This window comes from Cyprinus carpio, chromosome A3, assembly GCF_018340385.1.
Source record: "Cyprinus carpio isolate SPL01 chromosome A3, ASM1834038v1, whole genome shotgun sequence".
NCBI lineage: Eukaryota > Metazoa > Chordata > Actinopteri > Cypriniformes > Cyprinidae > Cyprinus > Cyprinus carpio.
Window position 1 is genome coordinate 36,494,978 of NC_056574.1, and position 25,857 is coordinate 36,520,834.

Here is a 25,857-nt window from a genome sequence, read left to right on the forward strand (position 1 = left end):
TCTTGCAAAGTGTGCCCTCTTCTCGCACTTGTAGCACTTAAAATCTGGGCAGTCTTTTAGCAGGTGTCCCGGGCTCATGCACAGGCTACAGGTCTTCACCTGATGGCTGTGCATCACCCTAAAATACTGCTGGCCTTCCGCTGTTTCCAGCTTTGTGCTATATGGCAACGATGCCACTTCTTTGGGGAATCTCACTTTTAGGAACCTTGTTTCGCCCTGAATGTCAGTGCCCGGGTAGCATCTTCTTTTTATCTGTGAAATGGGATTAACTCCCCATCCTTCCAATTGAGCTAAAATTTCATTGTCATCAATATAGACAGGCAGGTGCATGAAGGAAACAACATAGTCTCTATTTTGCAAATTTTTTACCTCACAGTTCACTCCATTTATTATCAGTCCATCAGTCAGTTTTTCACGTTTCTTATTTTCCATTGTTAATTCGTATTCCTTTCCTTGTCTTGGTCTTAGTGCTAAGATTTTCCCATGTCCACATTGTTTTGATACAGCCTTGATAATATTCTCCACTCTCACCTCGATCACATTCTCTATGTTCACAATCACTGTAGCCTTCTTTAGATATTTTCTTTCAAGAAATTTCTCCCTTTGTGCCTTGGTTCTTTCCATTTCCGTAGTCGATTTCCGAGTCCAGTGTCATTTGCCGATCGTGTCTCTCTGCCTAGTCCAGTATAGGGATGCGCGGTATACCGGTACTGCAAAAATACCGGTGTGTATATATTATATTTCAAACACTACAATATCATAATTTTGCTCAATTCGGTATTTGATGCACTGCAGTTTCGAAGTTCACCGCTAGGCGGCAGTGCGCTACCCAAACAGACGCGGGTCACTTGAAACCGGCAAAAAGTGACAACGGAGAAATAAGATGGATCGAACCTGATCAAGCTAATTCTACACGCCCGCAATAAATCAATAAAGAAGGCAGTAGGAGTGAAATATGGCATTACTTTGCCTACAGAGGTAATGAAAAATGTGAAGCTACAGACGTGAATGCACCACTATGCAAACGCTGTTTGAAATCATGTGTCGAAACGGGAGGCAACACTTCAAATCTGGCTAAGCATCTGTCTCTAGTTCATCCTGACTTATTCAAGGAGTTCAGAGATCGACAGGTGAGTCCATCATTCAACTGATTTAATTTAGACTTTTATTCCCAACACTGATCAGTGCACATGGCCTACTTATAAGATACGGTAAACACGAAAGCTCAAATGTGCTTGCATGACACGCTAGAACCAATGAATGAGTATTATAAGTTGAATAAGTTTAGGTCTCATCATTTTTGCACTTTCAAACAATAATATATTAATTGAATTTGAATGAATAAAAAGATTAATAATATCAATTTTAGTTTTAGTGACAGTAAAATAAATGGCATATTACTATTACTGCCGCTATGGCAAGCTACATGGGGGATGGAACCCGCTGGGGTTCTACATTTGATATGGTGGACCGTTTCTGTGAACAACAACAAGCCATCTGTGCTGCTTTAGCAGAAAACCGGAATGTGGTGCCTAATGCCTTCTGACACAGACATCACCACAGTGGAGACAGTGCGAGAGGTCCTGGGCTCACTAAGTGCCTTCACTGATGCCCTGTGTAGAGAAAAAGAGACAACACTTTCTTCTGTCATCCCTGTGATGTGGAAGATACTTTCACATGTACAGGACAGTGATACAGACTCAGTGCTAACCTGCAACATGAAAACAGAGATCAGGAAAGTGTCACGGTTCATGAATGCACCGTCTCCTGCTGGTTTGTTGTGACGTCATGTCATTTGTTTCATGTGGGTGTTGGCAGCTGCAGCTCATTACAACAGCCTACTTAATGCCCGGTCTTTCATCTCTTGTTTGTCAGATTGTTGTGTGAGGTCCGCGTGGTGCATGTCTGTCCGTCTTTCAGCGTTCCTCCTTCATGCTCTGTTTCCTGTTCGGCCGGTTCTGGATTACTACCACCATTGCACGGATCTGTTACCTTCACCATCTCCACCAACGCACTCAAGGGGATTGTCGTTTCGTCACCACTTCCACCAACGCACTCAAGGGGATCTACTCACCTGTCTGTGCTGCCACCGAAGTCCCTGCATCATTCTCCAAGAGCCATTCATCATCACGTATTCTCAATAAACCTCATTGTTACTTGCATTTGCCTCCTGTCCTTTATCACGCCGTGACAGAAAGTTCTGGAAATGAGATACAACTATGAGAATTTACAAATCCTTCTTAATTCAGCCACCTTCTTTAATCCTAGATTTAAGAACACATTTGTAACTAAGGAGAATGATGTGACAGAAGTACTACTGCAAAAAGCTGCCACAGCTGATCTCTCTAATATACAATCAGTGATGGAGTCAACTCAGGCAGAGCAGGAAGAACAAACTGCTGCCAAAAAACAAAAACAAGACTTGGGTAGCCTCCTGTCTTCTATTGTATCAGAGAAAAAAAGAAAAGAGGTGGGAAATGGAGATGAATGCCAAGCCAGGATAGAATCTCTAGAGATCCCAGCTGACAGACTGAACAAAGAACTCGAAATGTACAAGTGCATGGAAGAGACCAATGCCACAGAAAACCCACTTTCTTCGTGGAAAAGGCATGAATCAAGCCTCCCCATCGTTTCAATGTGTGCCAAATACTACCTTTGCATTCCAGCATCAAGCTCAGCCTCTGAGAGAGTTTTCAGTACCTCTGGGCTCATCTGTAGCCCACTAAGATCCAGACTATCAAGTGACAATATTGACACATTAGTTTTCCTGTTCAAAAATCTGCAGCTGTCAAAAAAATAAAGATGTGACGATATGAACACGTTTTTTTTTCTTTCTGCAAAATCAAAATTGAACCTACGTTCCCTCTAGGTTTTTTTGGTTTGTTACATTGATACGTTTTTGTTTTTTTGCACCATGTGGTAAAGGAGTAAAGACAGACAAGATATGAAGATATTAAACTAATTTTAATAGTAACTTTTCAAAATTTAACCTACTGTATGTTCCCTGGCTTGGCTGTAGTTTTTTTTTTGTGTGTGTGTGTGTGTGAACATTTTGATACTTTTGGTTTGTACATTTGGTGCAGCAGAGTTTCAAGCAGTGTTTTTTTTATTTAGTATCGATACCGAGGTTTTAGATTCTGGTATCGTACCAAAGCCAAAATTGTCCTATCCAGCCACCCCATCCATTAATCCGTCCATTGTAAGAGAAAAAAAAAAAAAAAAAAAAAAAAAGGGAGGTAACCACCCTCCAGCCAGCAAAATGCTCAAAAAAAGAAAAACAACACAAAAAAAAAAAAACCAAAAAACAAAAACCCTCCAGCCAGCAAAATGCTGCTGTTAGGTGGTTTAAAACTGACAAACCACACAAAAAAACTAACCTAATGTCCAAAACAGCTCACAAACAAAAAAATCAAAATGGAGGAGAGCCTTCCTCTCCCAACTGCAGCCAACACTTCTTGTAGCTCTCTAGTGCCCTCAGGGTGGGGTATGGTAAGCGAGGGCTGCCGCAAAGAGTGGGCTATTTAAATATCAGCCCCATAATTCGCAGTGTATTAGATCATTATTGACGAAAAACTAAAGCTTACAGCACCTGGTATTCCCAGTAGGTCTCCCATCCAAGTACTAACCAGGCCCGACCCTGCTTAGCTTCTGAGATCAGACGAGATTTTTTTTTTTTTTATTATTATTAAGAAATTTCAATCAAGGGCTACAATAGAAAGTGTGGGCTATTCCACTTTCTGCAACCCCACATTGCTGCAGTATATTAGATCAATTTTGACGAAAAAAAACTAAAGCTTACAGCACCTGGTATTCCCAGGCGGTCTCCCATCCAAGTACTAACCAGGCCCGACCCTGCTTAGCTTCCGAGATCAGACACGATCGGGCGCTCAGGGTGGTATGGCCGTAAGCGAGGGCTGCTGCAAAGTGTGGGCTATTTAAAGATCAGCACACCCTAATCTGCAGTATATTAGATCAATTTTGACGAAAAAAAAAACTAAAGCTTACAGCACCTGGTATTCCCAGGCGGTCTCCCATCCAAGTACTAACCAGGCCCGACCCTGCTTAGCTTCCGAGATCAGACGAGATCGGGCGCGCTCAGGGTGGTATGGCCGTAAGCGAGGGCTGCTGCAAAGTGTGGGCTATTTAAAGATCAGCCACCCTAATGTGCAGTATATTAGATCAATTTTGACGAAAAAACTAAAGCTTACAACACCTGGTATTCCCAGGCGGTCTCCCATCCAAGTACTAACCAGGCCCGACCCTGCTTAGCTTCCGAGATCAGACGAGATCGGGCGCGCTTTTTTTTTTTTTTTTTTTTTTTTTTTTTTTATTAAGAAATTTCAATCAATAAAATACAATAGATTAAGCACAATCAAATAGAAAATACAGAACATCGTCTTTACACATCTCTACATTACACATCTCTTCCTTACATAGATAATTTAAAAAACTCTTCCACTTTCTGGTAACTTCCACATTAAATCGTTTAAAACACAACAAACTTGTGGGGTAAAAACATCATAAAAAGAGTCTAACATATTTACACCATTAAAGTACACATACAGTCTTTCAATATATAATTCTGTTTTTCTTTTAAACACACTCCAAACATCCAACACAACTTTTTCCTTTTTAGCCACAGATCTTCTGTCCCATATTGCACTTTTCATTAGCATTACACACAGATCAATGAAACTTTTGTTTTTACACTTTTTTTCCCAACCAAAACATCACAACTCTGTTCCATTCCATTACATTTTCATCCCACTCCTCAGTCACATCTTTAATTAAACATTTACATTTCCTTAAAAAGTCCTCTAGCTCTCTACAATGTAAAAACATATGTAAAATCCCCTCATCCTCTTCCTGGCACACTTTACACAGAGCATTTTCTTCCATTCCTATTTTATTTAAAATAACATCAGTAAAAAACCACTTTATGCCTTATAAAATACTCCAAACATTCCAATCTTGTTTCCACAAATTTCCCCGTCATGTTTCTCCATATACACTCTTTTTTTAAATCTTTGAATTTCTGCACCCAGTAACCATTTGCAATCGGCTCTTTAAAAACATCATCTCTAAAAGCACAATAAATCATTTTCACAGTACATTCCTTAAAATCATACAGTTTTCCCCCTAATTTCACATGAATACATTTCTCTTTTGGCTCTCCTTCCATACTTTCTATTCTTTTTATCCACTCTTTAGGTAATGCATTTTTAATGATTTCATATTTATTTTTTATTTCTTGTTCACTGTAATCCTCTTTTGCCTCCTCCATTGCATCTACAATAAATTGTGTCGGTAAAAACCCTTCTTTAAATTCATACAAAACATCTCTCACTCTTGTTATCCCCACTTCCATCCATTTCTTTAAAAAAATTCCTTTATCCTGTTTTAAAATGTTTTGGTTTAAAAACAGAGGTTGATTTTAAAATGTTTTCTCTCCCATGTGGATCATACTCAAGTCTATCTAAAAATTTTCCCCAGGCACTAAACATTTCCCTATAAAACTCTGGTAAGCACTCTGTCATCCAATTCTTTGTTTTTTTCATCCATAAAATCCCATCCCCCATGTTAAAATCCCCACATTTGTTTAAAAAATATTCCATTGTCTTTTTCCATGCAGTTTTGTGACCATCATCTAGATATTTTTTAACTATTTTAATTCTTAAGCTATTTTTTCTCTGTTCAATATCAATTAATCCCATCCCTCCTTTCCCTACATCTCCTATTAATGTACTATATGCAATTCTTGCCGGTTTACTATTCCATAAAAAATCTAAAAAACATTTTTTCAACCTTTTCTCCACCCACATTGGCATAGCAGTCACATATAAAACATACCACAACTTTGACACCATTAAAACATTTAAAATTAAAACCTTCCCTTTTAAGCTTAAAATCCTCAATTTCCAAAAATTTAACCTTCTTTCAATTCCTCCTACTATTTCTTCCCACATTTTTTCTTTAACATTCCTTTCGTCTTTTCCCATTAGAACACCTAAAATCCTTATTTCTTTTGTTTCTTTAAAATGAAAATAATCCGTTAAAACATTTACTCCTCCAAATCTCACATATGTTGTTTTTTCTTCATTTAACTTGCCTCCTGATCCCCTACAAAACATCTGTACCACTTCCATTACTTTATTAACACTCTCTATATCTTTAACTATTATTGTTGTATCATCTGCATATTGAAATATTTTTTCATTTCCCCCACTTCCTTCGATGTTTATCCCTCTTATGTCTTCATCTATTTTAATAGCTAATCCCAATGGTTCTGCAACTAAAGAATATAAAAGCGCTGATAATGGACATCCTTGTCTTATTGACCTAGTAATTTTAAAACATTCTGTTAAAAAACCGTTACAATGTATTCTTGTTATCGCTCCCCTATATAAAATTGTAATCCACTTGACAAAATTTTCCCCAAACCCGTACCTTCTTAAAATTCCAAATAAATATTCATGCTCCACTCTATCAAAGGCCTTTTCGAAATCCAAACTAATAACATATCCTTTTTTATTTCATATATCTTATTCTATCAATTATACTTATAGTTGTGTCCGCTATATCTTTCCCTTTAACTCCATACACTTGATTTGTTTCAATTATGGTTGGCATTACCTCTTTCAATCTATTGGCTAAAACTTTTGTTAAAATTTTCAGATCTGTATTCAGCATTGTAATTGGTCTATAATTTTTTAAGTCTACTTTTTCTCCTTTACTTTTATATATCAACTTTATTAATCCCATCCCCATTCTCTGATTCATTTCCTCTTTCTTAAAAATGTCTTCATATACTTCTTTTAAAATACTAGTTAAAAAATCTTTAAAAACTATATAAAATTCACTCCCCAAACCATCTATACCTGGACTTTTATTTTTGTTTAATTCACTTATTGCTCTTTTTATCTCTTCTTCTCTTATCTCTTCATCACACTCTTTTTTGTCTACTTCTCCTACTGTTGTTTTTATTTGATTTAGTAACTCCAATTTCTCTTCTTCCCTCACCCCCTCAGTACTAAACCAGGTTTTCATAATATGCTTTTACTTCTTTTAATATTTCCTCATTTGTTTCCACCACTACACCATTTTTTCCTCTTATTTCTTTAATCATTCCAGCTTTCCCTCTTATTTTTTCTAGATCAAAGAAAAACTTTGTACATTTTTCACCCTCCACAGTATATTTAGCTTTACTCCTTAGTCTTGCACCTTCATATTTTTTCTCTTCCATTTCTTTCAATATTCCCTCCAATTCTTTTATTTTTTGTATATCTTTCCCATTCTCATTTAATTCCTTTTCCAATTTTTCTCTTATTTCTCTCTCCTTCTTCCTCTTACACATCTGTATTAATTTGCAATACTTTATTGTGAATTTTTTGACTAAATATTTAACATTTTCCCACCATATCCTTTTATCTTCACTGTACATTTCATTCTCCTTTTCTTTTTCAATAATTTCTTTAATACTTAACACATACTCCTCATTCTTCAAAACCTCTACATTTAAAACCCATACACCCGGCCCTCTTTTCACTGAACTCCAGTCTACTTGTATAAAAAGTGGTTTATGGTCACTTAAACTTGATTCCTCATATTTAATGTTACCGATAAAACCTTCAATGTTCCTTGTACATAAAATAAAATCAATCCTTGTTTTACACATAAAATTCCCTACTAATTGCCTCCTTGAATATTCTTTCTTTTTTTCATTTCTTTCTCTCCATACATCAATCATATTATTTTCTTCCATTAATAATTTCAGTTCTTTTCTTCCTTTATCATTTTTAAAAACCATTCCCTCACCAATTTCTAATTTACTGAAAACGGTATTAAAATCACCCATCATAATAACTTCTTTATGCTTTTTTAAAAAAATCTCTTAATACATTAAAATATTCCTTCTTTTCATTCTCTACAGTCGGTGCATGAATATTAACTACAATAACTTTTTTCTCCTCATACTCCATTTCAACCGCAATACATTTCCCATCTATGTCATTATATATTGTTTTACATGATACCCCACAGTTTTCTTTTATTAAAATCGCAACTCCTCTTCCCAGCCTCCCATCACCATTGTTATAAAAAATCTCTCCACTCCACCTTTTCCTTATTTCAGTCATGTACTCTTCCCTCCAGTTAGTTTCTTGTAATAAAATCACATCCTCTCCTTTACACATTTCTTTCACTTTTTCAAATTTTCCTACATTCGAAAGCCCTCTAGCATTAAAAGTCACAACACTTAAAACCATTAAAAAGAAAAATAATAAATATCTAAAACCCATCATTCTCAGTCTTCCTCCTTCATTCCCTTTAACACCTCAAACCTGTTTAAACATTTCACTTTTTTCCTTGCAGTTCCTTATGTTTGGTTTTACCTTTAGCGCTCTTCTTCGTATTTGCCCCTCTCCACACCTTTTCCTTCTCATCCTCCTCCATACCTATTTCTCCTTCGTTGTCAGTTTCTTTGTCTTGTTCGTTCCCTTTTTGTCCATGACTTGAAGATATGTCCATCTGTGTCGATTGTGTGTCCTCTTCTCTTATTTGTTCATCATTATTTTCTTTTTCTTGTCCTCTTTCTCCTTCCTGTCTGTTGTTTGTTCCTTCCTCTGTTTCCTTTGGTTGTAATTCGTCCTCTTCTTGTCTTTCATCACAATGTCCTTCTTCATCGTTGTTTCCTTCATGCATCTGTCTGTCTACCTGTTCTTCCCTTCCACCTACCACTCCCTCCATCCAGCATTCACATTTATTTAACATTTCTTGGCAATCCGGGCACCTGACAGCATTGCAGTCTCGTGCAAAATGTCCCCTTTCCAAACACTTATAGCACTTGAATTCTGGGCACTCTTTCAGTAGGTGTTCTGGGCTCATGCACAGCCTACAAGTCTTCACCTGGTGGCTGTGCATCACCCTAAAGTACTGCGGCCCTTCCGCTGTTTCCAGCCTTGTACTATAAGGTAGTGATGCCACCTCTTTGGGGAACCTCACCTTTACAAACCTTGTGCCGTCTTCTATGTCAGTGTCCGGATAACACCTTCTTTTGATTTTAGATATGGGGAAAACCCCCCATCATTCCAATTTATCAAAAATTTCATTATCCTCCAGGTAGACAGGCAGGTGCATGAAGGAAACAACGTAATCTTTATTTTGCAGTTTTTTTTACTTCACAGTCCACTCCCTTTATTGTCAATCCATCAATTAAACTGTCACACATTTCTTCCTGTTCCATTGTTAGTTCATATTCTTTGCCTTGTCTGGGTCTTACAGCCAACACCTTTCCACTTCCAATTTTTTCTGAGATTGCTTTAATTATATCCTCTGCTCTCACACCACTCACGTTCTCCGTACTTACGATCACTGTTGCCTCCTTTAAATATTTTCTTTCACCAAATCTTTTCCTTGCCCCTTGATCCTTTCCAATTCCAGCTCCTTGTCGTTTCTCTAGTCCAGTGTCATTTGCCTTACGTATTCCTCCAGCCAATCCATTGTCATTTGCCGTGCGTGTTCCTCCAGCCAGTCCAGTGTCGTTTGCCGTGCGTGTTCCTCCAGCCAGTCCAGTGTCGTTTGCCGTGCGTGTTCCTCCAGCCAGTCCAATTTCGTTTGCCGTGCGTGTTCCTCCAGCCAGTCCAGTCCAGTGTCGTTTGCCGTGCGTGTTCCTCCAGCCAGTTCAGTGCGTGTTCCTCCAGTCGTTTGCCGTGCGTGTTCCTCCTGCCAGTCCAGTGTCGTTTGCCATGCGTGTCTCTCCAGCCATTCCAGTGTCGTTTGCCATGCGTGTCTCTCCATCCATTGTTTAGTGAACAGAAAATCCGTCCAAAAAAAAAAAAAAAACAAACAAAATTAACCACCCTCAGCCAGCAAGATGCTGCTGTTAGGTGGTTTTAAAAACAAACAAAAAAAAACTAAAAAGTCCAAAAAAAAAACAAAAAAAAAAAAAAAACAAAAAAACACAAAATGGAGGAGAGCCTTCCTCTCCCTACTGCAGCCAAACACACACTTCCTGTGTAAAGTTAGGTGGTATTGCCCTCTACACGCTCAGGGTGGTATGGCCGTAAGCGAGGGCTGCTGCAAAGTGTGGGCTATTTAAATAAGCCACCCTAATCTGCAGTATATTAGATCAATTTTAACGAAAAAACTAAAGCTTACAGCACCCTATTCCCAGGCGGTCTCCCATCCAAGTACTAACCAGGCCCAACCCTGCTTAGCTTCCGAGATCAGACGAGATCGGGCGCGCTCAGGGTGGTATGGCCGTAAGCGAGGGCTGCTGCAAAGTGTGGGCTATTTAAAGATCAGCAACCCTAATGCGCAGTATATTAGATCAATTTTGACGAAAAAAACTAAAGCTTACAGCACCTGGTATTCCCAGGCGGTCTCCCATCCAAGTACTAACCAGGCCCGACCCTGCTTAGCTTCCGAGATCAGACGAGATCGGGCGCGCTCAGGGTGGTATGGCCGTAAGCGAGGACTGCTGCAAAGTGTGGGCTATTTAAAGATCAGCAACCCTAATCTGCATTATAAAACATCCAAAAATAAAAAAAAACGCATTGACTCTTTTTTTTTATTCCCATTCTTTCTCCCATCCAATTACTAACCAGGCCCGACCCTGCTTAGCTTCCGAGATCAGACGAGATCGGGCGCGCTCAGGGTGGTATGGCCGTAAGCGAGGGCTGCTGCAAAGTGTGGTCTATTTAAAGATCAGCAACCCTAATGCGCAATGTATTAGATCCATATAGACAAAAAAACTAAAGCTTACAGCACCTGGTATTCCCAGGCGGTCTCCCATCCAAGTACTAACCAGGCCCGACCCTGCTTAGCTTCCGAGATCAGACGAGATCGGGCGCGCTCAGGGTGGTATGGCCGTAAGCGAGGGCTGCTGCAAAGTGTGGTCTATTTAAAGATCAGCAACCCTAATGCGCAATGTATTAGATCCATATAGACAAAAAAACTAAAGCTTACAGCACCTGGTATTCCCAGGCGGTCTCCCATCCAAGTACTAACCAAGCCCGACCCTGCTTAGCTTCCGAGATCAGACGAGATCGGGCGCGCTCAGGGTGGTATGGCCGTAAGCGAGGGCTGCTGCAAAGTGTGGGCTATTTAAAGATCAGCAACCCTAATGCGCAATGTATTAGATCCATTTAGACAAAAAAAAAACTAAAGCTTACAGCACCTGGTATTCCCAGGCGGTCTCCCATCCAAGTACTAACCAGGCCCGACCCTGCTTAGCTTCCGAGATCAGACGAGATCGGGCGCGCTCAGGGTGGTATGGCCATAAGCGAGGGCTGCTGCAAAGTGTGGGCTATTTAAAGATCAGCAACACTAATGCGCAATGTATTAGATCCATATAGACAAAAAAAAAACTAAAGCTTACAGCACCTGGTATTCCCAGGCGGTCTCCCATCCAAGTACTAACCAGGCCCGACCCTGCTTAGCTTCCGAGATCAGACGAGATCGGGCGCGCTCAGGTTGGTATGGCCGTAAGCGAGAGCTGCTGCAAAGTGTGGGCTATTTAAAGATCAGCAACCCTAATGCGCAATGTATTAGATCCATATAGACAACAAAACCTAAAGCTTACAGCACCTGGTATTCCCAGGCGGTCTCCCATCCAAGTACTAACCAGGCCCGACCCTGCTTAGCTTCCGAGATCAGACGAGATCGGGCGCGCTCAGGGTGGTATGTCCGTAAGCGAGGGCTGCTGCAAAGTGTGGGCTATTTAAAGATCAGCAACCCTAATGCGCAATGTATTAGATCCATATAGACAAAAAAACTAAAGCTTACAGCACCTGGTATTCCCAGGCGGTCTCCCATCCAAGTACTAACCAAGCCCGACCCTGCTTAGCTTCCGAGATCAGACGAGATCGGGCGCGCTCAGGGTGGTATGGCCGTAAGCGAGGGCTGCTGCAAAGTGTGGGCTATTTAAAGATCAGCAACCCTAATGCGCAATGTATTAGATCCATATAGACAAAAAAACTAAAGCTTACAGCACCTGGTATTCCCAGGCGGTCTCCCATCCAAGTACTAACCAGGCCCGACCCTGCTTAGCTTCCGAGATCAGACGAGATCGGGCGCGCTCAGGGTGGTATGGCCGTAAGCGAGGGCAGCTGCAAAGTGTGGGCTATTTAAAGATCAGCCACCCTAATGTGCAGTATATTAGATCAATTTTGACGCAGTATTCCAGCAGGCGGTCTCCCATCCAAGTACTAACCAGGCCCGACCCTGCTTTAGCTTCCGAGATCAGACGCGCTCAGGGTGGTATGGCCGTAAAAAGGAGGGCTGCTGCAAAGGGTGGGGCTATTTAAAAGATCAGCCACCCTAATGGGCACGTATATTAGATCAATTTTGACAAAAAACTAAAGCTTACAGCACCCGGTATTCCCAGGCGGTCTCCCATCCAAGAACTAACCAGGCCCGACCCGGGCTTCAGCTCAATCCGATGCGGGTGTTTTTTATATCCCTGATTTCAGAATTTCAAACCACTGTCTTTAGGGTGGTATGGCCGTAAGCGAGGGTTTTACATGCTGCAATGCTTGATACAGGCTATTTAAAGATCAGCGCTGCTAATCTGCCAGTACCACATTAGAATCCTGCTCTTGACGAAAGAAAAAACTGCTGGCGGTAAAGCTTATCATTGCAATACTAACATGTATATCATGAGGTCGGGAATCACGACGAATGCCGCCCTCAAGGCTGGGAAAACACTGCAAACCCGCAAAATAACAAGTTCATTTTTACTTAGCTTCCAGTTGATCAGAAATATCGCGCGCTGCTTAGTAGGTGTATGGCCGATTAATAAACACTTTATTGCAAAAGTGTGGCTATCAACAAGATCCACTCCATTGTTTTAATTTTAATAGGCCACTCCCCGTTATTTAGATCAATTTTGAAAAAAAAACTTCCAAAGCTCCACAGCACCTGGTATTAAATTTGGGTGAAAATCGTTTTTTCCAATTATTAACTTCTAGCCAAAAAACTTAGCATTCCAATTTAAATAAGTATAAGAATGGGCATTATTTCAATAGTGAAAAAAGTGTTTTGTTTTTACACATGAGCCTATTTTGCTGCAAAGTGTGTGCTTTTTTAAATCGAAAATTTCTGCCGCTAATCATTGCAATCCTGGATTTTAAACTGGGTAATCGTACAGCACCGAATAACAAAAATCATTGGGAGTACCATGAACAACACTAGTACACTCTGAAAATCTTCCAGTTTGTCCCCCCAGTTTCACATAAATACACTCTTTTGTTTCTTCTCCATTTTTCTATTCTTTTTTATCCACTATTTAGGGAAGCTTCTCATAATATTTCCATACTTGTTTTTATCTCGTGTCTACTGTAATCTTCTTTCCTCTTTCATTGCGTCACTATAATCTGTAACTGGTAAAAAACCCCCCCTCCTTAAATTTAATCGTAAAAAACATCTCTCACTTAATTACCCCCACTTCCATCCATTTCGTTTAAAAACATTCCTTTGTCTTGTTTCAGAATGTTTTATTTAACGAACAGAGGTTGATTTTTAAAATGTTTTCTCTCCCACGTGGGATCGTTTTGAACCTTATGTAAAAATTTTCTCCAAGCACCTAAAACATTTCCTATAAAAAACCAGGTAGTTCTTCTGTCATCCAATTCCTTCGTTTTCATCCATAAAATCACACAATCATGTTAAAATTCCCACACTTGTTTTTTCCTTAAAAAATATTTCAAAACATTTCCCCACTCTGCATTTGTCCTCACCGTAAGGTATTTCATCCCACTATTTCAATTCTTAAAATATTTTTCTTCTTTTCACCATTTAAAACCTAAACTCCCCTCTCTGTCGCCCCTAAAATTTGTTTATAAGCTATGTAAAATTTGTGCCCTCCCATAAAAAGTCAAGGAAACATTTTTCACAGAGCTTTTCCGTCCACAAGGGGGAGTTCTGATACATAAAAAAACATACAGTAATTAGAAACCATTAAACATTTCAATTACTGAAAACCTTCCCTTTAAAATTTTGTTCTTAATTTCCAAAAGTTCAACCTTCTTTTCTATTCTGGTTACCCAAGTGATCCCACATTTTCATATCTTACTTTTTTGTCATTCTTTCCCATTAAAATCCTAAAATCCCTAATGTCGTCTCACTTCTTTAAAATTAAAACATCCGTAAAAGACCGTCGCTCTACCCAACCTCATATGACACTGTCTTTAAAATCATTACGTTTTCTCCCAGAATCCTTTCAATATTTCGTTTACTATCTTCATAACTTCTTTACACTTTCTTTTCCTTTTACAATTCTTGTCGTGTCATCTGCATATTGAACGATTTTCCCTTCATCTTTTATTTTCGTTCAATTTCAATCCTTTTTTATGCTTTCCATTTCTTTTACAGCCAACCCTAAGAGTTCTGATACTAATGAATCTAATAAAGATGAAACTAAACAACCACTCTGTCTTTATAATCTTGTAATTTAAACAGCATCTGTGTAAAAACCATTCACTTTGTTTTTGTTAAAGCCCCTTATATAACACATGATCCATTTGGTAAAATTTTCCCCTCCCAAACGTCTTAATACATCAATATAAAAAACCATTTTCTTACCCTGGTCGAAAGCGTTTTCAAAATCTAGACTATTTTTGAACATCTTCATTTTCTTCTTCATGTACATATCTTGTCCCTTATACTCATTGTGATGTCCGCTATGTCTCTTCCTTTGTATTTCCATTAATGACTTGGTTGGTTTGAATTTATCTTGGTATTTACCTATTTCCTTGATAACCTGTTTGCTAAAAACCTTTTTTTAACATTTTAACCACAATCTGGTTTTACATTCTGTTGAATATGGCATGTAATTCTTGTTAAATCTACCCTTTCTCCTTTCCTTTATATATGTTTCATTAGGCCCCTCTCCTCACGTCTGTCAGTTAATTTCTGTCTTTCTTCAAAATTTTTTTAGCAAACCTTCTTTAAAATCGTCTGTTAAAACCTCTTTTTCTTTAAAACATAGTATAAAAATTCACTCCATTAACCATCCAGAAAATCCCACCTTCCCTTTTAAATCTGTTTATTGCTCTTTCAATCTCCTCTCTGTCTTTGACCTTCTTGTTGTCGACATTCCTCTTATCTCTTACGCTTGTTTTTCTTGATTTATTGTTTCAACATTTCAATATTAGTTTTCCCTCCCCGCCTCTACAAAAACATCTTGTACGCTTCTTTGATGTTATGAAGATGCAATTTCATTAGAAGAGCCGTACTTTCTCTAAAATATTCTTAATGCCTTTTTTCAATTCCACCCACTTCCTCCCTTATGCCTTTCCCTGCAATGCCTTCAGTCACTTTTAAGTAGCTATTCCATCACGAAAGAACTTTGTACATTTCTCTCCCTTAAACCGTAATATTTGGCTTAACTTCTTAACCGGTGCCATTCATAAAGTTTTCCGCCTATTTCTTTCAATTCCGTCCCACTAGTCCCTTCTTGTTATCGCTTATGTTCTCTTTAAATTCTTTTCTTCATTTCTTTCTTTTTTTGAACTTGCTTAATTCCAGATGTTTCTTTTGTCACCTTTGCAATTTGCGTACGAGAATGCCAATATCTTAAGTGCTTTCTATACTTATCAAAGGCTTTACTGTGTGTGTCCCAAACTTATTGTCCTATTGTATCCTTTTATACATTTTTCATTTGCCTCCTCATTTTCTATACCTACAAACTTGTGTACTAAAACTATTCTTCATTTTTAACACCTCTATCGCGTTTAACTAATACAACTTGTTTTGCCCTTCGCCTGTACAATTATCTAAATCCTTACCTTCTAAAAAATAAAAATTGTGTATTCTAAAACTGTCTCCTCACTCAATCTTTTCTATAAAATTCGCCACATTCCTTGTACATAAACGAAAGTAAATTCTGATCTGCACACAAATTGGCCCACTATTGTCTTCTTGTAATTTTAAAACATATCTGTTTAAAAAACCGTTACAATGTTTCCGTCTATACTCCCCTATATAGTTTGTAATCCCTTGACTATATTGTTCCTTTAAAAAACCCCCGTACCTTCTTGATTTGTAAATATTCAATGCTCCACTCTTCAAAGGCCTTAAATCCAATCTGATGACAATCCTTTCTTATTTTTTTCTAATATATCTTATTCTCGCAATTAACTTAAGTTTGTCAGATCTATCTTTCCCTTAATTCCATCACTAATTTTTTCAAGTATGGTTGTCATTACCTCTTTCAATCTATTGGCTAAAAACTTTTGTTAAAATTTTCAGATCTTGTATTCATCATGTATGGGGCTAGTAATTGTTTAAGTCTACTTTATATCTCCTTTTTGTTATTCTCAACTTTTTATTAATCCCACCCATTCTCTGTGCCAATTTCCTCTTTTTAAGTCTACTTTATCTCCTTTTCTTTTATATATCATTTATTAATCCCCAATCCCCATTCTCTGATTCATTTCTCTTTCGTTGTCTTTAAAAAGTCTTCAATACTCTCTTTTAAATACTAGGTTAGAAAAATTCTTTAAAAAAACGTATAAAATTCACTCCCAAACCATCTATACCTGGACTTTTCTCATTATTTGTTTACTAGTTAATTCACTTATTCATCCACAAACCATCTTTTCTCTCTTCTTCTCTTTTTATCTATATTCTTATCTCTTCATCACACTCTTTTTTGTCTACTTTCTCCTACTGTTGTTTTTATTTGATTTAGTAACTCCAATTTCTCTTCTTTCTTTATTTTTTCTAGATCAAAGAAAAAACTTTGTACATTTTTCACCCTACACAGTATATTTAGCTTTACTCCTTAGTCTTGCACCTTCATATTTTTTCTCTTCCATTTCTTTCAATATTCCCTCCAATTCTTTTATTTTTTTTGTATATCTTTCCCATTCTCATTTAATTCCTTTTCCAATTTTTCTCTTATTTCTCTCTCCCTCTTCCTCTTACACATCTGTATTGATTTGCAATACTTTGTGAATTTTTTTACTAAATATTTAACATTTTCCCACCATATCCTTTTATCTTCACTGTACATTTCATTCTCCTTTTCTTTTTCAATAATTTCTTTAATACTTAACACATACTCCTCATTCTTCAAAACCTCTACATTTAAAACCCCATACACCCGGCCCTCTTTTCACTGAACTCCAGTCTACTTGTATAAAAAGTGCTTTATGGTCACTTAAGCTTGATTCTTCATATTTAATGTTACCGATAAAACCTTCAATGTTCCTTGTACATAAAATAAAATCAATCCTTGTTTTACACATAAAATTCCCTACTAATTGCCTCCTTGAATATTCTTTCTTTTTTTCATTTCTTTCTCTCCATACATCAATCATATTATTTTCTTCCAGTAATAATTTCAGTTCTTTTCTTCCTTTATCATTTTTAAAAAACCATTCCCTCACCAATTTCTAATTTACTGAAAACGGTATTAAAATCACCCATCATAATAACTTCTTTATGCTTTTTTAAAAAATCTCTTAATACATTAAAATATTCCTTCTTTTCATTCTCTACAGTCGGTGCATGAATATTAACTACAATAACTTTTTTCTCCTCATACTCCATTTCAACCACAATACATTTCCCATCTATGTCATTATATATTGTTTTACATGATACCCCACAGTTTTCTTTTATTAAAATCGCAACTCCTCTTCCCAGCCTCCCATCACCATTGTTATAAAAAATCTCTCCGCTCCACCTCTTCCTTATTTCAATCATGTACTCTTCCCTCCAGTTAGTTTCTTGTAATAAAATCACATCCTCTCCTTTACACATTTCTTTCACTTTTTCAAATTTTCCTACGTTCGAAAGTCCTCTAGCATTAAAAGTAACAATTCTTAAAAGCATAAAAAAACATATAAAAACATGCATAAATCCCATAAACTCAGTCCATCTCCTCCAAACCCTTTAGCAGCACATACTTATTTGCACACTCAATACCATCTTCTTTAAGCACTCTTTTTCTTGCAGCATCTAGATTGGGCGTTACCTTTACAGATCTTCTTCTTTTCGATGATTTCCCCTGCGTCTCCTCATTTTCTTTTCCTTTTTCACTTTCTTTTGTAGAATCATTCATTTCTACCGCGTCCATCTCCTTTTGCACACTGTCCATCACATCCATCGGTGTACATAAATTTCCCTCCTGTTGTGCATCACTCAGTACTTTATTCCTTTGATTGTCCAGTTCCACAGTATCCAAAGCATTTTGCAAGCTGTCCGTCAAATCCATCTGTGTCCAAATTCCCCCATCCTGTTGTGTTTGTATGATCGGTTTGGTATACTCTTTCTGTTGTTCTATGTCCTTATTTAATTCCAGTCCTTCACCTCGTACTCTTTCTCCAACATTTTGCTGCTCGTTGTCTCTTTCATGCACCTGCCCGCCCACCTGCTGCTGCTCCTCCTCCTCACCCTGCATCCAACACTCACACTTATTTAAAACCAAATTGCACTCCGGGCATGTCACAGCATTGCAGTTTCTCGCGAAGTGGCCTCTTTCCTTGCATTTATGGCACTTAAACTCCGGGCAGTCCTTCACCACATGATCTGGGCTCATGCACAGCCGACAAGTCTTCACCTGATGGCTGTGCATCACCCGAAAGTATTGTGGACCCTCTGCCGTTTCCATTTTTGTGCTGTACGGTAGGGAGGCCACCTCCTTCGGAAACCGCGCCTTTACATATCTTGTCCCATCCTCTATGCTGGTGCCCGGATAAATACACCGCTTTATTTTTGAAATTGGGGAAACCCCCCAAACCTCCAGTTTATTTAAAATCTCTTCATCAGCAAGGTAGACGGGCAGATGCATGAAAGAGACAACATAATCTCTGTTTTGCAGTTTCTTTATCTCACAGTTCACTCCTTTAATTAACAATCCCTCAGTCAGTTCATCACATGTTTCTTCTTTTTCCATTGTCAGTTCATATTCCTTTCCTTGTCTTGGCCTCAGTGCTAAGATTTTCCCATATCCACATTTGTCCGTCACTGCTTTAATAATATCCACAGCTCTCACCTCACTTACATTCTCCACATTCACAATCACAGTTGCCTCCTTTAAGTATTTCCTTTCACCAAATGTATATCTTGCATCTTGATTTTTACCGTGTCCTGCTCGTTGTCGATACTCCAGTCCAGTGTCGTTTGCCATGCGTCTCTCTCCAGCCAGTCCAGGGTGGTTTGCCATGCGTCTCTCTCCAGCCAGTCCAGTGTCGTTTGCCATGCGTGTCTCTCCAGCCAGTCCAGTGTCGTTTGCCAATAATCCATCCATTGTAAAAAAACACAAACAAAAAAATAACCACCCTCCAGCCAGCAAGATGCTGCTGTTAGGTGGTTTAAAACTGAAAAACCACACAAAAAATAAACTAAAAGTCCAAAAACAACTCACAAAACAAACACTAACAGAAAAAACAAAATGGGGGAGAGCCTTCCTCTCCCAACTGCAGCCAACACTTCCTGTAGCTCTCTAGCGCCCTCAGGGTGGTATGGCCGTAAGCGAGGGCTGCTGCAAAGTGTGGGCTATTTAAAGATCAGCCACCCTAATCTGCATTATACAGGTCCTTCTCAAAAAATTAGCATATTGTGAAAAAGTTCATTATTTTCCATAATGTAATGATAAAAATTAAACTTTCATATATTTTACATTCATTGCACACCAACTGAAATATTTCAGGTCTTTTATTGTTTTAATACTGATGATTTTGGCATACAGCTCATGAAAACCCAAAATTCCTATCTCAAAAAATTTGCATATCATGAAAAGGTTCTCTAAACGAGCTATTAACCTAATCATCTGAATCAACTAATTTAACTCTAAACACCTGCAAAAGATTCCTGAGGCTTTTAAAAAACTCCCAGCCTGGTTCATTACTCAACCGCAATCATGGGTAAGACTGCCGACCTGACTGCTGACCAGAAGGCCATCATTGACACCCTCAAGCGAGAGGGTAAGACACAGAAAGAAATTTCAGAACGAAAAGGCTGTTCCCAGAGTGCTGTATCAAGGCACCTCAGTGGGAAGTCTGTGGGAAGGAAAAAGTGTGGCAAAAAACGCTGCACAACGAGAAGAGGTGACCAGACCCTGAGGAAGATTGTGGAGAAGGACCGATTCCCAGACCTTGGGGGGACCTGCAGAAGCAGTGGACTGAGTCTGGAGTAGAAACATCCAGAGCCACCGTGCACAGGCGTGTGCTTTTGAACCAGAAACAGCGGCAGAAGCGCCTGACCTGGGCTACAGAGAAGCAGCACTGGACTGTTGCTCAGTGGTCCAAAGTACTTTTTTCGGATGAAAGCAAATTTTGCATGTCATTCGGAAATCAAGATGCTCACAGTGCCAAAACCACTGGTAAATGGTTTACTGACCATGGTATTACTGTGCTCAATTGGCCTGCCAACTCTCCTGACCTGAACCCCATAGAGAATCTGTGGGATATTGTGAAGAGAAAGTTGAGAGACGCAAGACCCAACACTCTGGATGAGCTTAAGGCCGCTATCGAAGCATCCTGGGCCTCCATAACACCTCAGCAGTGCCACAGGCTGATTGCCTCCATGCCACGCCGCATTGAAGCAGTCATTTCTGCAAAAGGATTCCCGACCAAGTATTGAGTGCATATCTGAACATAATTATTTGAAGCTTGACTTTTTTTTGTAGTAAAAACACTTTTCTTTTATTGGTCGGATGAAATATGCTAATTTTTTGAGATAGGAATTTTGGGTTTTCATGAGCTGTATGCCAAAATCATCAGTATTAAAACAATAAAAGACCTGAAATATTTCAGTTGGTGTGCAATGAATCTAAAATATATGAAAGTTTAATTTTTATCATTACATTATGAAAAAATAATGAACTTTTTCACAATATGCTAATTTTTTGAGAAGGACCTGTATTAGATCCGTATTGACGAAAAAACTAAAGCTTACAGCACCTGGTATTCCCAGGTGGTCTCCCATCCAAGTACTAACCAGCCCCGACCCTGCTTAGCTTCCGAGATCAGACGAGATCGGGTGCACTTTTTTTTTTTTTTTTTTATTATTAAGAGATTTCAATCAGTAAAATACAAGAAATTAAACACAATCAATAGGAAATACAGAATTTCTTTTATAAACATCTCTACATTACACATCTTTCCTTTACATAGATAATTTAAAAATCTCCTTCACTACCTGGCAGCTTCCACATTAAATCATTTAAAACACAACAAACTTTTGGGGTAAAAACATCATAAAAAGAATCCAACATATTTCCACCTTTAAAGTACACATACAGTCTTTCAATATATAATTCTGTTTTCCTTTTAAACACAGTCCAAACATCAACACAATTTTTTCCTTTTTAGCCACAGTTCTTCTTTCCCATATTGCACTTTTCATTAGCATTACACACAGATTAATAAAACTTTTGTTTTGACACTTTTTTTCCCCAACCAAATATCACCACTCTGTTCCATTCCATTACATTTTCATCCCAGTCCTCAGTCACATCTTTAATTAAACATTTACATTTCCTTAAAAAGTCCTCCAGTTCTCTACAATATAAAAACATATGTAAAATGTCCTCTTCCTTTTCCTGGCACACTTTACACAGACTTTACAGTTTTCTTCCATTCCTATTTTATTTAAAATAGCCTCAGTAAAAACCACTTTATGCCTTATAAAATACTCCAAACATCCCAATTTTGTTTCCACACACTTCACCGTCATGTTTCTCCATATACACTCTTTTTTTAAATCTTTGAATTTCTGCACCCAGTATGCATTTGCAATCGGCTCTTTAAAAACACCATCTCTAAAAAAAACAATAAAACATCTTCACAGTACAGGTTAGTGTTGTCAAAAGACCCAGTACTTCGGTACCAAGTCGGTACTAAAAAAATGAAAATGTCACGGTACCAGGTTTCTTTAAGTACCGGTGGTACCGAGCACCCGGTCAACCCGGTTCTTGACGCATACAGCGCTATGATTTCCGCGAAGCAGAAAACGCGGGCCGAATCTCAAAATCCAGTCATGCAAATGACACTTACATTTCAATATGGACAGTCACGGAATTTGTCAAAGTTAGCATAAATTAATCAAATCAAATCTCCATATGGACCAGTATCTGTAAATGTTAAGCCGCAAAATATGAACCCGGCATGTTCTGCGCGTTTCTGTGTGAATGAATGAATGGCAGACACGTGCGGTTTAGTTTACAACATAGACTGAAGCGCATGACGCTTGCAGTAATTTCAGCATCTGCCGTCTCAATGAGGACATAAATACATAAACATCACCAGAACTGTTCTGAGTCACTTCACAAGCATTTTACCGTTTCATTTGAGTAAAACCAGTGTCAATTTAAAGGTATTCACGGCAACCCGGGGTTTTGCACACATTGATTTATTACAATATCAAAACTGACCGCCACAAATAGATTTTCCAAAATGCTTTGACTTCATTGAATAAACATGAGTACTGCACGTTTCAAAATCAAAATCCAATGCGGGTGTTTTTATATCACTGTATTTCAGAAGGAAACCGACTGTCTTTAGAAAATTTTCGATTTCATTTTCATTTCATTTTGCGTGTAATGCTTGATAAGGCAGCGTTTGTGAGCTCAGCGCTGCTTTGCAGCCATTACCAGAGAATCCTGCTCTTAAAGCGCCTCCTGCTGGCGGAAAATTATTTTGCATATATATGTATATATGAGGGCGGGGGAATGCCGCCACAAGGCTGGGAAACACTGCAACCCGTCAAAATAAAAGTTCATTTTTACATAAAGGCATTGTGCTAGAAATATTATTATTATTTAGTAGAATGTATGTGATATTAATAAAACTTTATTTTTTAAAGAAATATATCACACAATATTTCTTCCATGTTTTAATTTTAATAGCAAATCCCCCTTATTTAACAAAAAAAAAAAGTGTTTAAATTTCATCAATTAAAAGACAAATTAAATTTTGGTGAAACAGTTTTTTATAATTATATTACTTGTAGAAAAACTTTAAACACAATTGTAAATAAGTATAAAGAATGGCATTGGTTTTATTTTAAGTGATAAAAAGTGTTTGTTTTTTTTAATTAGCATATTTTTGTGTTTTGCTTTGGTACCGAAATTGGTACCGAGAATCCTGGATTTTCACTGGTATCGGTACCGAATACTGAAATTTTGGTACCATGACAACACTAGTACAGGTCTTAAAATCTTACAGTTTGTCCCCCAGTTTCACATAAATATTTTTCTCTTTTGTTTCTTCTTCCATGTTCTCTATTCTTTTTATCCATTCTTTAGGTATAGCTTCTTTAATAGTTACATACTTGTTTGTTATTTCTTGTCTACTGTAATCTTCTTTTGCCTCTTCCATTGCGTCCACTATGCACTGTACTGGTAAAAAACCCTCCTTAAATTCGTATAAAACATCTCTCACTTTATTTACCCCTGCTTCCATCCATTTATTAAAAAATATTCCTTTGTCTTGTTTCAGAATGTTATTATTTAAGAACAGAGGTTGATTTAAAATGTTTTCTCTCCCTCGTGGATCGTATTGAACTGTGTTTAAAAATTTTCTCCAAGCACCTAAAACATCTCAATAAAAAACAGGTAGTTCTTCTGTCATCCAATTTTTCGTTTTCATCCATAAAATCCTGTCTCCCATGTTAAAATTCCCACACTTGTTTAAAACAAATATTTAAACGTTTTTCCCCATTCTGCATTTGTCTCTTCTTGTAGGTACTTCTTTACTATTTTTATTCTTAAACTGTTTTTTCTTTGCTCTGTCCATTAACCCTAGACCTCCCCTCTCCACCGCCCCTAAAATCATATAATAAGCAATTCTTGGTGGTTTGCCCTCCCATAAAAAGTCAAGGAAACATTTTTTCAACCTCTTTTCCGTCCACAAGGGGAGTTCAGATACATATAAAACATACCATAACTTTGAAACCATTAAAACATTTAAAATCAACACCTTCCCTTTCAAATTTATAGTTCTTAATTTCCAAAAGTTTAACCTTCTTTCTATTTCTGTAACCAAGTGATCCCACATTTCATCTCTTACTTTTTTGTCATTCTTTCCCATTAAAATCCCTAAAATCTTAATTTCGTCCACTTCTTTAAAATTAAAACAATCCATCAAAACCCGTCGCTCTACCCAACCTCATATACACTGTTTTGTCCTCATTAACTTTGCTCCCAGATCCTTTACAATATTCGTTTACTATCTTCATTACTTCTTTTACACTTTCTTTTCCTTTTACAATTATTGTCGTATCATCTGCATATTGAAAGATTTTCCCTTCAGCTTTCTTTTCTTCGATTTCGATCCTTTTTATGCTTTCCTTTTCTTTTACAGCCAACCCTAATAGTTCTGAAACTAATGAGTATAATAAAGATGAAAGTGGACACCCTTGTCTTATAGATCTTGAGATTTTAAAAGCATCTGTTAAAAAACCATTGCATTTTATTTTTGTTAAAGCCCCCTTATATAAAATCATGATCCACTTGGTAAAATTTTCCCCAAAATTAAAACGTCTTAATACATCAAATAAAAACCCATGTTCTACCCTGTCGAAAGCGTTTTCAAAATCTAGACTACCCATCTTCATTTTTCTCCTTCATGTACCATATCATGTCCCTTATACTCATTGTGATGTCCGCTATGTCTCTACCTTTTATTCCATACGCTTGATTGGTTTGAATTATACTTGGTATTACCTCCTTTAACCTGTTTGCTAAAACCTTTGCTAAAATTTTAAAATCCGTGTTTAACATTGTAATTGGCCTGTAATTCTTTAAATCTACCCTTTCTCCTTTTCTCTTATATATCAATTTCATTAGGCCGATTCTTATTCTGTCATTAACTTCTTCTTTTTCAAAAATTTCTTTGAACACTTCCTTTAAAATCGTCGTTAAAACCTCTTTAAAACATATATAAAACTCACTCCCTAAACCATCTATTCCTGGACTTTTCCTTTTGTTCAGCTGTTTTATTGCTCTTTCAATCTCTTCTTCTTTGATTTCCTGGTCACATTCCTCTTTATCTTCTTCGCTAATTTTTGCTTTTATGTGTTTCAATAAATTATTTTTCTCTTCCTCTTCTACACCTCTTGCACTAAAAAGATCTTCATAGAAGAGCCTTACTTCTTTTAAAATATTTTCATTGCCTCCTACAATTTCTCCATTTTCCCCCTTTATTGCCTTTATTATTTCTGCCTTCCCCCTCCTTTTTTCTAGATCAAGAAAGAACTTTGTACATTTCTCTCCTTCCACCGTATATTTGGCTTTACTTCTTAACCTTGCCCCTTCATACTCTTTTTCCTCTATTTCTTTCAGCTTTCCCTCCATTTCCCTTATCTTTTGTATATCTTTATGTTCTTCATTTAATTCTTTTTCGAGACTTTGCTTAATTCCTTTTTCTTTTTGTCTTTTGCATTTGCGTACGAGACTGCAATATATTAGAGTACTTTTTAATTAAAAACTTTATGTTTTCCCACCATATCCTCTTATCCTCTTTATACATTTCATTTTCCTTCTCATTTTCTATAATAATCACCTCTAAAAAATAGTCTTCATTTTTTAAAATCTCTGAATTTAAAATCCAAATCCCCGGCCCTCGCTGTACACTACTAAAATCCACTTTAAAAAATAAAAACTTGTGATCGCTAAAACTGGTGTCCTCACTCAATCTTTTCTATAAAATTCTCTACAATTCTTGTACATAAAACAAAGTCTATTCTGGATCTGCACACAAATTGGCCCACTATTTGTCTTCTTGAGAACTCTTTTTTTCTTTTCGTTTCTTTCTCTCCACACATCAATGTTGTTTTCTTCCATCAAAGCTTTCAGTTCTTTTCTTCCTGTATCTGTTTTAAAAACCATCCCTTCCGCTATGTCTTGCT

At 37.6% G+C, this 25,857-nt stretch overlaps 11 non-coding genes across 11 annotated transcripts; all 11 read right to left on the reverse strand.

The window, feature by feature from the left end:
• Positions 1 to 3,792: 3,792 nt before the first annotated feature.
• Positions 3,793 to 3,909, reverse strand: LOC122139197. The gene has a single exon (XR_006156073.1). It is a non-coding gene; the product is annotated as a 5S ribosomal RNA (ribosomal RNA).
• Positions 3,910 to 3,998: 89 nt separating this feature from the next.
• On the reverse strand, positions 3,999 to 4,117 carry LOC122139065. Its single transcript, XR_006155970.1, has one exon. It is a non-coding gene; the product is annotated as a 5S ribosomal RNA (ribosomal RNA).
• Positions 4,118 to 10,148: 6,031 nt separating this feature from the next.
• On the reverse strand, positions 10,149 to 10,265 carry LOC122139201. The gene has a single exon (XR_006156077.1). It is a non-coding gene; the product is annotated as a 5S ribosomal RNA (ribosomal RNA).
• Positions 10,266 to 10,350: 85 nt separating this feature from the next.
• LOC122139155 lies at positions 10,351 to 10,469 on the reverse strand. Its single transcript, XR_006156027.1, has one exon. It is a non-coding gene; the product is annotated as a 5S ribosomal RNA (ribosomal RNA).
• A 286-nt stretch (positions 10,470 to 10,755) lies between these two features.
• LOC122139175 lies at positions 10,756 to 10,874 on the reverse strand. The gene has a single exon (XR_006156047.1). It is a non-coding gene; the product is annotated as a 5S ribosomal RNA (ribosomal RNA).
• An 84-nt stretch (positions 10,875 to 10,958) lies between these two features.
• LOC122139162 lies at positions 10,959 to 11,077 on the reverse strand. The gene has a single exon (XR_006156034.1). It is a non-coding gene; the product is annotated as a 5S ribosomal RNA (ribosomal RNA).
• Positions 11,078 to 11,164: 87 nt separating this feature from the next.
• LOC122139158 lies at positions 11,165 to 11,283 on the reverse strand. Its single transcript, XR_006156031.1, has one exon. It is a non-coding gene; the product is annotated as a 5S ribosomal RNA (ribosomal RNA).
• Positions 11,284 to 11,370: 87 nt separating this feature from the next.
• Positions 11,371 to 11,489, reverse strand: LOC122139171. Its single transcript, XR_006156044.1, has one exon. It is a non-coding gene; the product is annotated as a 5S ribosomal RNA (ribosomal RNA).
• An 85-nt stretch (positions 11,490 to 11,574) lies between these two features.
• On the reverse strand, positions 11,575 to 11,693 carry LOC122139174. Its single transcript, XR_006156046.1, has one exon. It is a non-coding gene; the product is annotated as a 5S ribosomal RNA (ribosomal RNA).
• An 84-nt stretch (positions 11,694 to 11,777) lies between these two features.
• On the reverse strand, positions 11,778 to 11,896 carry LOC122139163. Its single transcript, XR_006156035.1, has one exon. It is a non-coding gene; the product is annotated as a 5S ribosomal RNA (ribosomal RNA).
• An 84-nt stretch (positions 11,897 to 11,980) lies between these two features.
• LOC122139188 lies at positions 11,981 to 12,099 on the reverse strand. The gene has a single exon (XR_006156063.1). It is a non-coding gene; the product is annotated as a 5S ribosomal RNA (ribosomal RNA).
• Between the last annotated feature and the right edge of the window lie 13,758 nt (positions 12,100 to 25,857).